Source organism: Bos mutus, chromosome 11 (genome assembly GCF_027580195.1).
Source record: "Bos mutus isolate GX-2022 chromosome 11, NWIPB_WYAK_1.1, whole genome shotgun sequence".
Taxonomy (NCBI): Eukaryota; Metazoa; Chordata; class Mammalia; order Artiodactyla; family Bovidae; genus Bos; species Bos mutus.
The window spans coordinates 80311627-80327591 of record NC_091627.1 but is presented as its reverse complement, the minus strand read 5'-3'; the positions used below and the strand labels follow the sequence as shown (position 1 = coordinate 80327591).

At 40.7% G+C, this 15965-nt stretch overlaps 1 non-coding gene across 1 annotated transcript; it reads right to left on the bottom strand.

Annotated features, from left to right (window-relative positions):
- Positions 1–13933: 13933 nt before the first annotated feature.
- On the bottom strand, positions 13934–14006 carry TRNAS-GGA (transfer RNA serine (anticodon GGA)). The gene has a single exon. It is a non-coding gene; the product is annotated as a tRNA-Ser (tRNA).
- Positions 14007–15965: the final 1959 nt, after the last annotated feature.

Genomic DNA, 15965 nt, shown 5'->3' with positions numbered 1-15965 from the left:
GAACAACAGTCTGGTTCCAAATAGGAAAAGGAGTACATCAAGGCTGTATATTGTCACCCTGCTTATTTAACTTATATGCAGAGTCCGTCATGAGAAATGCTGGGCTGCATGAAGCACAAGCTGGAATCAAGATTGCCGGGAGAAATACCAATAACCTCAGATATGCAGATGACACCACCCTTATGGCAGAAAGTGAAGAAGAACTAAAGAGCCTCTTGATGAAAGTGAAAGTGGATAGTGAAAATGTTGGCTTAAAACTCAACATTCAGAAAATGAAGATCATGGCATCTGGTCCCATCACTTCATGGGAAATCAATGGGGAAACAGTGGCTGACTTTATTTTTTGAGGCTCCAAAATCACTGCAGATGGTGACTGCAGCCATGAAATTAAAAGACACTTACTCCTTGGAAGGAAAGTTATGACCAACCTAGACAGCATATTCAAAAGCAGAGACATTACTTTGTCAACAAAGGTCCATCTAGTCAAGGCTATAGTTTTTCTAGTGGTCATGTATGGATGTGAGAGTTGGACTGTAAAGAAAGCTGGGTGCCCAAGAATTTATGCTTTTGAACTGTGGTATTGGAGAAGACTCTTGAGAGTCCCTTGGACTACTAGGAGATCCAACCAGTCCATCCTAAAGGAGATCAGTCCTGGATGTTCATTGGAAGGACTAATGTTGAAGCTGAAACGCCAATACTTTGGCCACCTGATGCGAAGAGCTGACTTATTGGAAAAGACCCTGATGCTGGGAAAGATTGAGGGCAGGAAGAGAAGGGGCCGACAAAGGATGAGATGGTTGGATGGCATCACTGACTCAATGGACATGAGTTTGGGTAAACTCTGGGAGTTGGTGATGGACAGGGAGGCCTGGTGTGCTGCAGTCCATGGGGTCACAGTCAGACACAACTGAGTGACTGAACTGATGCTACTAGGCATTAGCATATGATTTATTTACTCACTCATTGAACACATATTCAGTGCCAGGCACAGTTTGAGATGTGGACATAGCAGAGAACAATAGAGACCAAGTTTGGACTTTGATTTGATTCGCTCCAAAGTTTAGTTTTGAAAGACAGAGGAAGACTGATGTGAAATAAATATGGGTAAAGGAATTAAGGGTGGTATGCTTAACCCCCTCGGAGAACAGTGAGGATGGTGAGGATGAGAAGAAAGAGTGAAGAGGTAGTGGAGGGGATGGTGGGCTTGAGGATCTGAGAGGCAGCTGGGGCCCTGATCATGCAATGGTGTAAGTGGCCATAAGGACTTTGATTTTTATTCAGAAAGAGGTAGGAAACCTTGGAAAGTTTAGGGTGTTGTGATATGAATCCATTTGCATTTTTAAAGGATCACACACATTGCTGTTTGAAAAGGTGATTTTAAGGGAATAAGGATAAATGAAAGGGAGACCAGTGAGGAGGCTCTTGCAATAATGCAGAGTAGAGATGGTAGTGGCTTGGACTAGGGGTTGGCAGGTCAGATAATAAGAGTCAAATTCTCACTCTATTTAAATAATGGAACCAAGAGGGTTTACTGATGGATTGACTGTGGGATGTAAGTAAAAAATGACCCCAATATTTTTGGCCTGAATAATTAGAAAGATGGAGATGACACTGATTAAGGAGAGGACTGAGGGAAAAACAGATTTAAAAGTTGAAATCAGAGTTGAAGTAAGTCAGAAAGAGAAAGACAAATACTGTATATTAACACTTATATATGGAATTTGGAAAGACGGTACCAATGATCCTACCTGCAGGGCTGCAAAGGAGACACAGATGTAAAGAACAGGCTTTTGGACTCAGCGGGAGAAGGCGAGGGTGGGATGATTTGAGAGAACAACATTGAGACATGTACATTACCATATGTAAAATACATGACCAGTGCAAGTTTGATGCATGAAGCAGGGCACCCAAAGCCATCCTCTGGGACAACCCAGAGGGATAGAGTGGGGAGGGAGATGGGAGGGGGGTTCAGGATGGAGGGGGAACACATGTATATCTGTGGCCAATTCATGTTGATGTATGGCAAAACCATCACAATATTGTAAAGTAATTATTCTCCAATCAGATTGATGTTTTCTAAATATTAAAATCAAAAGTAATCTTCTTGAGGTGCCTGTTAGACATCTAAATGTCAAGTTTGAGTAGGGGTTTGGCTGTTTGACATACAAGTCTGGAGTTGAGAGCTAGAGATACACTTGGAGTCTAAAGTCTATATCTAATATTTGAAGCCATAGAAATGGATTAAAGCACCTAGGAAGAAAAATATGGATAGATAAAAGATGCAGTCAAAGGTCTGAGACTTGTGACATTTCAGTATTTAGAGAATGCAAAGATGAAAATCCAGCACAGGAGACTGAGAGAGAATAGCCAGAGAAGTAGAAGAAGAACTGAGTGATGAGTTCACGAATAACAGAGAGAAGTCTTGCAATCATGGGAATTATCAGCCATGTAAAATGTGGCTGTTCTGGTAAAATGAGCACTCATCCTTGACCATAGGGTTTCTCAACTTAGAGGTCCGTGGTGATGTTTAGAAGAGCTATTTTTGTAACATGTTGAGTCAAACGATTGTATGAAGTGAGTTTAAGAATACATGAAGGATGAGGAAGTGAAGATTTAAATTCAATTTTAAGAGGAAGTGAAGATTTAAATTAAAGACTTTAAGATTTTAAATTAAAAATTTAAAAATTAAGTTTCATAATAATTAACCACATTCAAGTACTCCATAGTCACATATTAGCTATCATTTTCATCATCATAGAAAATTCTACTGGACAGTGCTCCAGTAAGGTGTGAAAAATTGATAATATATAAGAGGGAGAAAGAGTACATTGAATATGCAAGATGAGATGGAATCCAATACAAAAGTGAAGGGATCAACTTTAGGTAAGAATCCAGACAGTCCAGCCATTGTCACAGAAGGAAAGACAAGGCATATGGCTGCAGAATCAGGGAGGCTGGTAGAGGTAGTGGTGAAAATGGATGGATATTCTCTTCTACTTGCTTTTAGCTCCAAAACCCTTAGTCCCCAACCAGCATTCTCTCTATTCTTGTGCGAGTTGTCCTCTTGAAGTGTGAGGCAATACTGATGAAATTTGTCTAGGCATTCACTTATTCAATCATGAATGTATCCACTGTTTAATAAATACCTAAGTTCTATGAGGCAGCAAGTTAAGTGCTAGAAAATATAGGATGGGCAAAAGCAGGCATGGTCCCTACAGTTATGGAGGTTACATTCTAAGAGGCAAGGCAGGTGTTAATCAAATAATCACACTCAAGGAGTTACACACTGAAATGGGTTCTGAAGAAAGAGACATGTTTCCTTGAGAGAATGTGCCTCATTTGGAAATTTTTAAATTTTCCTTTAAAAAGGATCTTTATGTGGAGATCTGAAGCATGAGTAGTTGTTAATGCACGCAAGATATGTGCACACATGTTGTGTGTGTAAGTGAGAATGAGTGATTTTTCCTTGTTTACCAGTTCAGACTTCCCAAGTTGTTCTCAGATTTCTTTAGTCTCTAGAAGCTGTGGAAGAGAAGTCCAGGTGGATCATCCTTGTTTTCTCCCTTAGCTTATTCTGAACTATGAAATACATTCGACTGTTAGTTAGAGGATGAGATGATTTGAGAGAGTAGCATGGAAACATATACATTACCATACAGAAAATAGATGGCCAGTGGAAATTTGCTGTATGACGCAGCAAACCCAAAGCCTCTGGTGCTTTGTGATAACCTAGAGGGGTGGGATGGGGTGGGAGATGGGAGGGAGGTCCCAAAGGGAGGCGACATATGTATACCTATAACCAGCCAGTTCATGTTGATGTATGGCAGAAATCATCACAGTATTGTAATTATCCTCTAATTAAAAATAAAATTTAAGGAAAAAAGAAAATTAGGGGTCCCCATCCCCAGTTAATAGAATTGCCTTGGAACAGAATCTTAACAGTTTGAAAAATTACTTAACTGTTTTTTGTGTGTGTAAAAAAAAAAAAAAGTGTAAAACTGGTGATATCTACTCTTTCCTCCCAGGATTTTTGGGGAATGTTAGAACTTGCATAGGAAACTGAAAAATTATTGTTGCTTTTCATAATCAAGTCTAAACCTCATGAATTTGGGTTCTTCTCCAGTCTCTCCTTGGGGTCCAGTTTATGACACCAGCATCTTTACTGCCTAATAATCTATAGCCATTGTCCCAAATTCCTATCTCAGTTTATTCAGTTGTTAAATGCTTAGTGTAAGCAGATCACGGGGCAATTTATATCTCAGGGCAAAAAAATTATCTGTCCTACACGTGATGAGCTTAATTTATAGGAGAAGATAAAACACATACTGTACATAGATAACCACCACATTAGGCAGTGTGGTGAAAAGAATGAAGAAGAGGTGAGCCAAATGACAGCCAGGCAGGAGAACAGAAGAAGGATTCATACTGGGAACGTCATTTCAGCCCTTGGAGCCTGGGTAGGATGTGAAATAGTAGACACGGTGGCGAGAGGACTTCTAGGCAGGGGAAACAGCAAAAATAAAGAGCTCTCCTTTCTGTACATACATCCCTCCTTAAACTGCAGAGGATGTTTTTGGGCACAGAGGTCTGCTCAGAGCCTGCTGAATAAAGGAGAGGATCATTAAACCAACAGTGTTTATGCTTCTGTGGCTATGACCAATGATAAGAAAATTCATTTTATAAATGACCCGAATACATGCATAACCAAAAAATTTCATAAAATAATAACTAACCTTGCTACATGTGATGCTGTTAGATATCTACTAATCTATCTTCTTCTGTTTCATTTTAAAAATTTTGTTGTCTTTTGATGTGGGCCATTTTTAAAGTCTTATTGAATCTGTTTCTGTATTGCTTCTGTTTTATGGTTTGGTTTTTTTGGCCATGAGCCATGTGGGATCTTAGCTCCTCAAGGAGGGATCAGCCTACCCCTCCTCCATTGGAAGGCAAAGTCTTAACCACTGGCCACCAGGGAATCCCTCTATTTTATGTTTTTAAATCCTGATTGGTCCTAATTCAAACCAGCTATAAGAAGACATTTTTCAGACACTTGAGGTATAGTGCATAATTCAAGAATTGTTGCTTTTTTAGTGTAGTAGTGGAATCTGTTTTTATGTAAGAAAATATTTATATATTTTTTAAAGATAATATGCTGGCACACGTGCTTCAGTCATGTCTGACTCTTTGCCACCCCATGGACTGTAGCCCACCAGGCTCCTCTGTCCACAGGATTCTCCAGGCAAGAGTACTGGAGTGGGTCGCCATGCCCTCCTCCAGGGGATCTTCCCGACCCAGGGATTGAACCCATGTCTCTTTCATCTCCTACATTGGCAGGAGGCTTCTTTACCACTAGCGCCACCTGGGAAGCCACATGCTGGCATATGTAGAAGTGAATTAACATTCTGTTTGGAATGTTCTCGAAAATACCTCCCAAGGAGTAAAAGTTGGAACAGCAGGACATAAGAAGCAGGTGTGAACATCTTGCTGTTGTTAAATCTGGGTGATGGGTGTATGGGAGTTCATTTTACTATTTTCTCTACTTTGTAGATGGCACTGTGTTCATAAAGAAAAAGATCTTAAATTCTGGTTATATTTTTATTTCATTATTCACTTGTATCATGAGTTGGCGGAGAAGGCGATGGCACCCCACTCCAGTACTCTTGCCTGGAAAATCCCATGGATGGAGGAGCCTGGTAGGCTGCAGTCCATGCGGTCTCGAAGAGTCGGACACTTACTGAGCGACTTCACTTTCGCTTTTCACTTTCATGCATTGGAGAAGGAAATGGCAGCCCACTCCAGTGTTCTTGCCTGGAGAATCCCAGGGACGGGGGAGCCTGGTGGGCTGCCGTCTATGGGGTCACACAGAGTCGGACACGGCTGAAGCGACTTAACAACAACAACAACATCATGAGTTGGAGTTTGAAAAACACTGTACTCAACCATGTCAATATAAATGCAAGGTAGACAACAGGAGACAGACAGATGTATCAGGCTGTACCTCTTGAGCTGGAGATTTGTTCACGGGAACAGCAGGTGATTGACTTCTCCAACAAATAGTTGCTCCAACATCAAAACTACCTGTTGTTGCTAAGTCATTTTACACAAAATATGAAATATCTGAGATTGTCGCCAATACAATCTAAGGTAATGATTTTCATTTAAGACCAAAGTTTAAAAAAAAAAAGTATCTTCAAAATTCTGAGCTGAAAGTATGGTACTCAATTCCTTGAATGGAAAATTTACAAGGGAGTGGACATTAATCTCCTTACACTTAGGTCAAATTAACCTTTTCTTGGCCTCATATAATTTATGTGGAATCACAAAGAATCAAAAAATGGAACTGATCATTCATAATTATTTGTTGGCCTTTTTAGAGACTCCTTCAATCTTCACACAAATACATTCAAACTAGCACAAGCAAAGAAACAAGTGATTGCCTTCAGTTTAAAAGCCTGTTTCGGTTAAAAGCCTTAACATATTTTAAGCAGCAGATTTAATGTTTAGTTATTGTATTTTCTCTTAAGGCAACTTGTCTGATGAATCAAGGGCTAAATCCATCTGTGACTACATTCTTCATATCCAAATTTATTCATTTATGTAATTCCCAATTATTCAAAAAATATTCTGCTCAGACCTTTATTTGCACACAGCCCGAGATTCTCATTATAAGGGGAGGTCCAATTTGTCGCTGTTACACCCTTCGGCAACAGTTCTGTCAAACAATAGTTCTTTCCTAAGCATATAAACCAGGAAGACAGATGCAGGGTCACTTCCTATAAGAAAGTAACCACCACTGGCAACAAGGGGTTATTGCTGGTGTTTTCCCAGTGTTACCATGTGTGACGGCTGAAAGTTTATGTGTTTCCCATAGGGCGGATAGTGTCTGGATAAATCAATATAGCATAGTGGTCAAACATAATTGTCATTTCAATGTACTCTGCAACTGAGTCCCTTCAAGACAGAGAGCAGTTATCATCCTTGTATTAGCTGAACATGAACTTTATGAAGTCTTTATTAATAGTCATTGTTAATTCCTAAAATGTAACATGGGTCTCTTAAATTTCCTGTATAACTGTTTTTGTTTGTTTTTAAGGAACTAGAAAATATAATTTCTAAGAGCAAGGGGTATTGAGATATTTTTTTTTTTTAGCATGTGTCTAAAGGTTGGAAAATAATTTCTTTTGCAAGTTGAACACTTTTATGCAACCAACCTTCTAATAATTTCAGCTTAATCTGAAGAGGGAAACTACTAGAGTTAACTTGTGCTTAGCAGAGAATTTATGGATTTTTCATTGCATTAAGGTGCAAAGATATTGATATGGTTGTTGTTCTTGGCTACCCATTTTGCTTTCCAGGCCTGACCAGGAAGAATGAAGGTCGCCTGGAAATGTGATACAGCAAGCAAGATGTAGAAATAATGTGTGTCCTGGGGTTGTCTCCCACTGGAGAGTGAGTGTTTTCAGTTGAGTGTGGAACAGTTGAATGATGTTAGATTAAAGTACTTTTAAAAATTATATGTGGGAAGAAAGATACTTGTGTGTCACTGCATGTTTAGAAGGAAGATACTGGCAGCATTTTTTGTTGTTTCCCAATGTTTTCCCTACTTTCAAACTTCTGATTTCCAATATCACCCCCACTAGTGGTAAACAGATCTGCACATGAGCCAAGCCTAGAATATGAGAGAATCCCATCCTTTGGGCTATGGCGACAGGGACCCAAACTAAGGTAGTTGGCATAATTCATTGAATTTACTAACTGCAAATGGTAGGAAGGACATCTTATCCTGGAGTTATCAGCCATGAAAATGGGAAGCAGCAATTGCTGGTGGTCATTCTCCCTGCCCCACAAAGCCACCTGTATGTAGAAGGAGAGAATGAGAACAACACAGAGAAGCAGAGCCAAGGTCCGGAGAGAAATCTGATGACTTCACTGGTGTTTCTGAATCCAGTTGTGCTTGAAGCCACATTTACCCCTGGACTTCCCAGGTACATAAGCCAATAAATCACCTTTGTCCTTAAGCTGGTTTGAAAGAGGATTTTGCTGTTGCACTGGAAAAAGGCCCACTTAATACATACTGAGTTTGGATGGGATCATTATCCACTATGCTATGCTATGCTGTGCTAAGTCACTTCAGTCGTGTCCGACTCTGTGCAACCCCATAGACGGCAGCCCACCAGGTTCCCCCGTCCCTGGGATTCTCCAGGCAAGAACACTGGAGTGGGTTGCCATTTCCTCCTCCAATGCATGAAAGTGAAAAGCGAAAGTGAAGTCGCTCAGTCATGTCCGACTCTTAGCGACCCCATGGACTGCAGCCTACCAGGCTCCTCCATCCATGGGATTTTCCAGGCAAGAGTACTGGAGTGGGGTGCCATTGCCTTCTCCGATTATCCACTATAGTTTTAGGTTTAATTCTTTAATAGCATGCTTCCTATAAGCATCAATAATTAGACTTTTTAAATTATTTTTAATGTTTTAATTCATTCTCTGTGTTCTCACTTTTCATTTTGTTGATTATAATTTCATTACATTAAAAGAAAATAATGCCCTGTAATTAAAGATAATGCCCTGAATTTAAAGATAATGCCCTGAGATTAAAACATAACCAAGCTATACTCCAAAGTTTCAACAAAAGGGAAGTCAAAAAATGAATTAAAAAAAAAAATCAGATATAATCCAAATTGAAACTAACACACCAAAAATATTCCACAGCAAAATAGTGCAAGAAGTTGAAGAGAAACACCCTAGAACAAAGGTGAAATGGTCTGCTGATCAAGTGGCTTGTACATAAGACACTGAAAGAAGAGAAATCTCCATGCTACACTTCTCCCACCATCTCCCCAAATATAATTAACTGCACTAGGGAGCTTAGTTTCTTTAACTTCTACAGACTCCACATTTTACATAAACTCCCCAGGTAATTCTGATGTGCACAAATTTTAAATTCATTGTGTGAAATACATACTTTAACTCATCCAACATTCTTAACGGTTCTGTAAGATGGGATCTATTAGTAACTACATTTTATAAAAGAGAAACTGAGGCATAGAAAAGTTAATTTGCCCAAAATCACACAGCTGTTTGGAGAAGGAAATGGCCGCCCAATCCAATATTCTTACCTGGAGAATCCCATGGACAGAGGAGCCTGGCAGGCTACAGTCCATGAGGTTGCAAAGAGTCAGACATGACTGAGCGATTGTCTCACCACTGAGCCTATCTCACTCTATGTCACTCACTCACAGAGCTGTTAATAGTAAGTGGTTGAGTCAGGTTTGAAACTCAGGCGAGTGGGTTCCAAAGCCAGGGTGTATCTAACCACTACCCTACACTGTTTTAAAACAATAATCACAATGCAGAGACACAGCAGCAGTGGCAGGCAGGCCAGTAGAAGAATATGTCTGGGTTCATTTGGGGTCTTTTGCTACTCTGCCCCCCAGGAGCTCTTCCACCCCAGCCAACACTGATTTCTCTCATTTCTGAACTTATATTCAACTTAAAATCAGTATCGCACAATTTGGCATTTAATCATGCCCCTTTCATTCTGTTAGTCTGGCCTTCTCAACTGGATGAGAAATTTAGATCTCAGGTCTAGTTTTTCATCTCCCCTTGCTTGTGGCACCTAGTACAGGGCATCAGAAAGTTATTTGTTGCCAGATTTGGAAATGCTAAATTGACTTTAGAAACCTGTGAATTTTAGACTCACTTAGGACTGAATTCATGAGACTGACATTTCATTTTATCGGTCCCTACCCATTTGCAGTTTTAGATGTATAACCAGAGATTTCCTTCCTTGAGTCACACCAGATATTCTTTTGTTGATCCACACTGTTCAAAGCCCCCATTTATTTTGCTAATCACATCGGTGTGGGAACGTTCCCTTCCTGCAGCTGAGAGCAGTTCTTGAAAGATTTTCTTTTTAAGAAAGCTTCCAGCAAGCTCTTTCGTTTTTGACTTTTGTTTGCTTCCTAGAAATGCCCATGCTGGGACAAAATTACTTTATCCAGATGCCAGTGATTGAAAAGACATTCTAATTATCTGCCGATGGTAAATCATAAAACTTGTTTGGAAACCCTTTGTCAAGCCTGTGAACCTTCAGAGGAAATCATGTTTTACCTGGGACCGCTAAAATAAGCATGGTATTTGGAAATGCCGTAGGCTTGATTGCATTGAATTATAAATTGAATCATTACTAAATTTCACCTCTGAGAGGTTTTCAGTGATTGTTTTATTCAGCTTTGCTGACTACCCTGCCCATAGCAACTCTGGCAATGATTCCCCTAGCGGCATGATGGGGCTGCCCAGCTGCAGAAATTCATGACGGCTGCATTTGCCTGCAGAGTTTGGAAAGATCTAAGGTCTTTGGAGACCAGAAATGTGTTTTTTCCTTGTCTTAACTGGCAGTATGAGCCTCTGGCATTTCAAAGTGCAAGTCATTAGTGTCCACTGGGGTGATGTTAATCTATCTGTGTTTCAGTCCCAGGACATTTTCCAGTTGCTCCTGCCACAATGATCTCTGCCATCTCAGTGCCTTTGATGCCCCTCGTGAATTCAGGAAGCTCTGCAGTGCCAGCAGGGCTTCACAAAACCCAGTTGCTCCCCAATCCTCTTTCTCTTCCACCTCTCTGTCATCTTCGAAGAAATCTCAAAGCTTATTTAAAAGGTGGGGCTTCTGCCAGGCATTTTCAAACTTGAATTGAGAGAAACCTGTTATTGTTAGGAGTTTTTTTTACACATCTCAATAGGAAGAAGACTTTGTTTTATTTTGAATTTAGGGCTTGAGTCACATAGTCTGGGGAACTTAAGCCAACATTGATCACATTCAGGAGAAATAGAAGACTAGTGTATGAAGAGGAGGCAGACATGAGAATTGCCAGAAAGCAAGCAAAAACAGGGCCCTTGAATGGTTGGAAGGGACTCTGGAAAGCCAGAGTACCCAGGTGATGCTGGAAGTGGGTGTGTGCCGTTGGAATTGGCAGGACAGCCTATCCTCCTCCATCTTTCCGGAAAGACTCAGCTGAACCCCTGCTGTCTGAGCTACGGTTTGGGGGAGGGCTGAAAAGGGGCAGGGGCGTTTCTTTTATCAGATTGTTCCGAACTTCCTAGTGGGTTAATGTGACATGGAGCCAAACCACACCGAAGAGCCTATTTACTGTTGTTAAGAGCCTTGGCCTTTTATTTAATCATCAGAAAAAAACCAAGGCTGTAGGTGCTGGTAAAGTGCCAGATTAATTATTCAGAAAGAAGGGCCTGGGATTGGACCAAATGTTGTCTCATTAGCATGCAGTGTCCATGCTGGAGTCTGGTTAGACAACCAGGAGAGGTCTATGGGAGGGAAACAGGAGAAAAACAAAAAATTACCTTTCCCTGTGTTGTGCTGTGGAATATCACACTGTAGAATGCCCAGTATAGGGTACTCTCCAGCAATGTGCTTTGGGCCAGGCCTTGTTCAGGAATATGCAAGACAATTATTCTGCCAGCCTCCTGAATCTCTGCCCATAAACTTGGCTTTCTTTCCTCTTACAATCCACTGTGTCTAAGGACCACCCTCCCACTTTTCTTCAGATCTCACCTCCTCTGGCCTACTCAAAGACTTCAATCCTGAAATTTTCTCTTCTTTTTCCTGTGCCGTTAATTTCCCCTCTCTACTAAATGATTCCCATCAGCATGCATTCTAATATATTTTTCATCTTGAAAAAAAAAACACCTCAAGACTACTTCTCCCTCCAGCTTCTCTCTCTCTCTCTTTTTTTTTTTCCCTTTACAGTAAAATTCCTGAAGAGTTGCCTATACTATTTTTTTTTCCCCTTTACTCCATTCATTCTGGAACTTCTTCATATCAGGTTTTGTTCCCACCATTTCACTTACCAGTATGGTTGAGTAGCCAAATCCAGGGGTGACTGTTCCTGCAAAGTCTTATTTTACTGGATTTCCTCCTTTTTCCAGCCTCTAAACAATGCAGTGTCCTGGGCCTCAGATTCCTTGACTCTACCTTGTCAATCCCCTCCAGTCTCGTGGCTCTGTATACCAATCTTTAGGATGATGACACCCAAACTCATATCTCACCTCTCTCTGAGGTCCAGTCTCCAATTTCCCCTTGGATGTTTAAAAGATGTCACAAACCTCACACGTCTAAAGCAGAACTCTTCATGCCCTGTTCTCTCTGACCCAAATTGCTTCTCCCACAGTCTTCCCTGTCTCATAGCTGTTCCATTCTTCTAATTCCTCAATGCAAAATCCTAAATATCATATTTTTCCTCCCCTCTCTCTCATACGATGCCTCCAGCCTATCAGCAAGTTCTGTCAGCTCCACATCATGTCATACTGCACTTCCAAACACTTGCTGCTGTCTGCCTCATCACCTCTCACAATTATCAGCTCTCACCCAGACTGCTAAAATAGTCTGCTAACCACTCAGCCACAGTATGTTTTCTACATAGCAACCAAAGAAATATTTTTAAAACATAATTGAATAATTTAATTCCCCTAATCAAAACTCTTTATGGCTTCTCCATTACACTGAGAACAAAAATCCAAAGTCCTTACTCTGGTCACATGAGCTCCTCTCTGATGTGGCCCCTGCTTGTTTTCACAGCTTCACCAACTTGCTGTCTGTCGGTGCCTGTTTCCCCTCAAACCAGCCTGCCTGTGATGCCTCCAATGTGTGTAGTTTGTCTCTCAGATGTTGTAGTCCAGGTTTCATTTATAGTAACAGCATACCACGTATGGAGAGCCTACTACAGGCAAGCCAATACCTAAGGCATTTTACATACATAATTTTTAAATTCTAACCATAGGTGTTATTATTATCTCCTCTTTACGAATAAAGAAACTGAGGCTCAGAGAGGTTAGGTAATTTGCCTAGGGTAGCAGAGCCAGACAGTAGTTGAACTGGGATTCACGTCCAGGTGTGTCTGGTTTTAAAGTCTAAACTCTTCCCACTGCATTCTGCTACTTCTTTGTGATCACAATAAACTAGCGTGGATTTAACGCCCTCAGTAAAATGTTACTTTGAGGGGTGTGTTGTGTGTGTGTATGCTCATCTCCTGATATTCATTATAAAGTTAACTTAAAGCTTTTCAAAGAAGTTGCTAAGGAAATTGATCCTGTTTTAAACTCCTTGGATTCCTAGAAAAGGTGTGTGTGTGTGTGTGTGTGTGTGATGGGGATACAGCATCTTCCCACCTGAGGGATGGAGCCTGCAGGGCCGGGGAACAAGCCCCAGGGTATCAGCTGCAGTGAAGGCTCTCTTTTGTCTCCAAATGCTAATAGTTCTGGATTCAAAATCTTTTCTCTCTTTGACTGGACCCAGAGATAATAAAAAACTTACAGCATATAATTTGGCATTTTACTGGTATGGTAGGCTCACAAAAATTTTGTTCTCCCTGACAAGGCTCAGATAATTCTATCAAAATAAATCTCTGAAGGAAAAAAGCTTTCTTTTAAAGTCTATGAGAAGCCTTTTCAAGAACAAAAATAACACTTAAAATGGATATTCTATGTATCTTCTTTTTCTTCTCTTTTTCAGAAGAAATTCTACCCTTTCTGATAAGAGAAAATAAAAACGTCAGGGGGGGGGAAATGTCAAAATTTGGCAATTGTAGAGAGTGGAAATTTCCTCCAACACTGTACTTTGAATTTTAAAGAGTTTTGGGCACCGGTTGTGCAGGAGTCAGATTTTCACAACTACACGTATCCTTCTTCAGTGCCCACGTACATGAGTTCTGCACTCAGTCATCAGACGTTGACTGAGAACATGACTGTGTTAGGGGTCTCCAAAGAAAGAACCAATAGGGTGTGTATATATATGAAAGTGAAGTCGCTCAGTCGTGTCCAACTCTTTGCGACCCCATGGACTGTAGCTTACCAGGCTCCTCCGTCCATGGGATTCTCCAGGCAAGAGTACTGGAGTGGGTTGCCATTTCCTTCTCCAAAGGATCTTCCTGACCCAGGGATTGAACCTGGGTCTCCTGCATTCCAGGCAGACGCTTTAACCTCTGAGCCACCAGGGAAGCCCTGTATATATATATATATACACACACACACATATATATAGTTGTTTAGTTACTAAGTTGTGTCTGACTCTTTGTGACCCCATGGACTGTAGCCTGCCAGGCTTCTGTGTCCACAGGAATATACACATATATATTCTTGCCTGGGAAGTATATGAGTCAGCAACAACAACAACAAAGGAGACAATATTAGAGGATTTGGCTCACAGGATTATGGAAGGCAAGAATTCCCCAAATCTGCCATCCACAAGCTAGAGGACCAGGGAAACTTGTGGGATAATTCAGTCTGAGTCTGAAGGCTTGAGAATCAGGAGTGTTGATGTACAAGGGCAGGAAAAGATGAATGTCCCAGCTCAGATAGAGAGCTACTTTGCCCTTCTTCCACATTTTTTGTTCTATTCAGGCCCTTAATGGAATGGATCATTCCCTCCTACACTGATGAAATCAATTTCTTTACTTAGTCTACCCATTCAAATGCTAATCTCATCTGGAAATACTCACAAACAGACCTAGAAATATCTAACCAGCTATCTGGGCATCCTTCAGCCCAGTCAAATTGACACATAAAATTAACCATCACAGTAGCTATTTCAAGAGCCACATAATTTAACATCTCCTCTAATGGTCTCTCTGATGTCTACTCTCTCAAGTTTTGTGGATACTTCTCTGTCCAAAATGTGCTTGATGAGAGATGGCCAGTATCTTGCAGCTCGACCTCACAGGAAGGGTGAGTAGACAAACTGAAATTTGTATGATTTCGGTAAAGTCACATTTACCATATGTTCAACATTGAGCTGGGTAGTGTGATGGCTACAGTGGGGAGGAAGAAGAGAGTAAACACTCACTTATTGAGAGCCTATTGTGTGCCAAATAATTTATAATGTGTATATAATTTAATGATATATAGGTTAAGCATTTTTCTTCATGGTTGAAGAAGAAATGAGGCTTTAAAAGGTTAAGTACCTCAATTCAAGCTAGGGAATGAGAGAGTGAGAATTGAGATTGAGAATTGTCTGATACTAAAACACATGCCCATTTTATTGTACTACATTGGCATAGGCACAACTAAAGTTGAGGTTCCCTTCTAAATGTGCTATGATCCAAGATGAAATACCAAATTTTTCAAATAACAAATTCTGAAGGAATTTGGAGAAGAGGAAAGTGAAAGTGAAAGTTGCTCAGTCATGTCTGATTCTTTGCAACCCCATGGACTGTAGCCTGCCAGGCTCTTCTGTCCATGGAATTCTCCAGGCCAGAATACTGGAGTGGGTAGCCATTCCCTTCTCCAGAGGAGCTTCACAACCCAGGTCTCCTGCATTGCAGGTATATTCTTCACTGTCTCAGCCACCAGGGAAGCCTGGAGAAGAGGAAGAAATAGGTAATCGGATTATCAAAGAAGATCACATGGAGGAGACAGTGTAGGAGCTGAACCTTGAAATCTGGGTAGAGTTCATATGAGAAAGTAGGAAATTCAGAGGGGAGTTACAGCCAGGGAATCAGAATGAACTGAGAACTAGAGGAGATTGATAGTCACATGTGAGGAGTGAAAAGGCAATTGCTGTCTGCTGCTGAGAGTGTATGCTGAAAGGAGATCAGGCTAGGCAAGTATTGTGACCAGGTTGTAGAGTACTTTCAAAGCCAGGTAGAGTTTTAACTAGAGAGGTATGAGGGAGAGAGTGGATAGCCAGTTTGCCTTCCAGAGGGGGGTCTTTTATAATCAGTTGATACATGGTAGAACTTTCAGTGTACATAAATACTACATTGAAATATAAGCCATAATTTTGTTCTTCAATATTGTAAAAATTAAAATTGCTCTTAAAATAGAAGATAAATACAACCATGACCATTTTGACATAGTGTACAGAAGGACCTTCAATTCATCATCATCAGTGTCTCAGAAATAGGAGAAACAGTTATGTCTACTTATGGCTCAGATGGTAAAGAATCTGCCTGCAATGC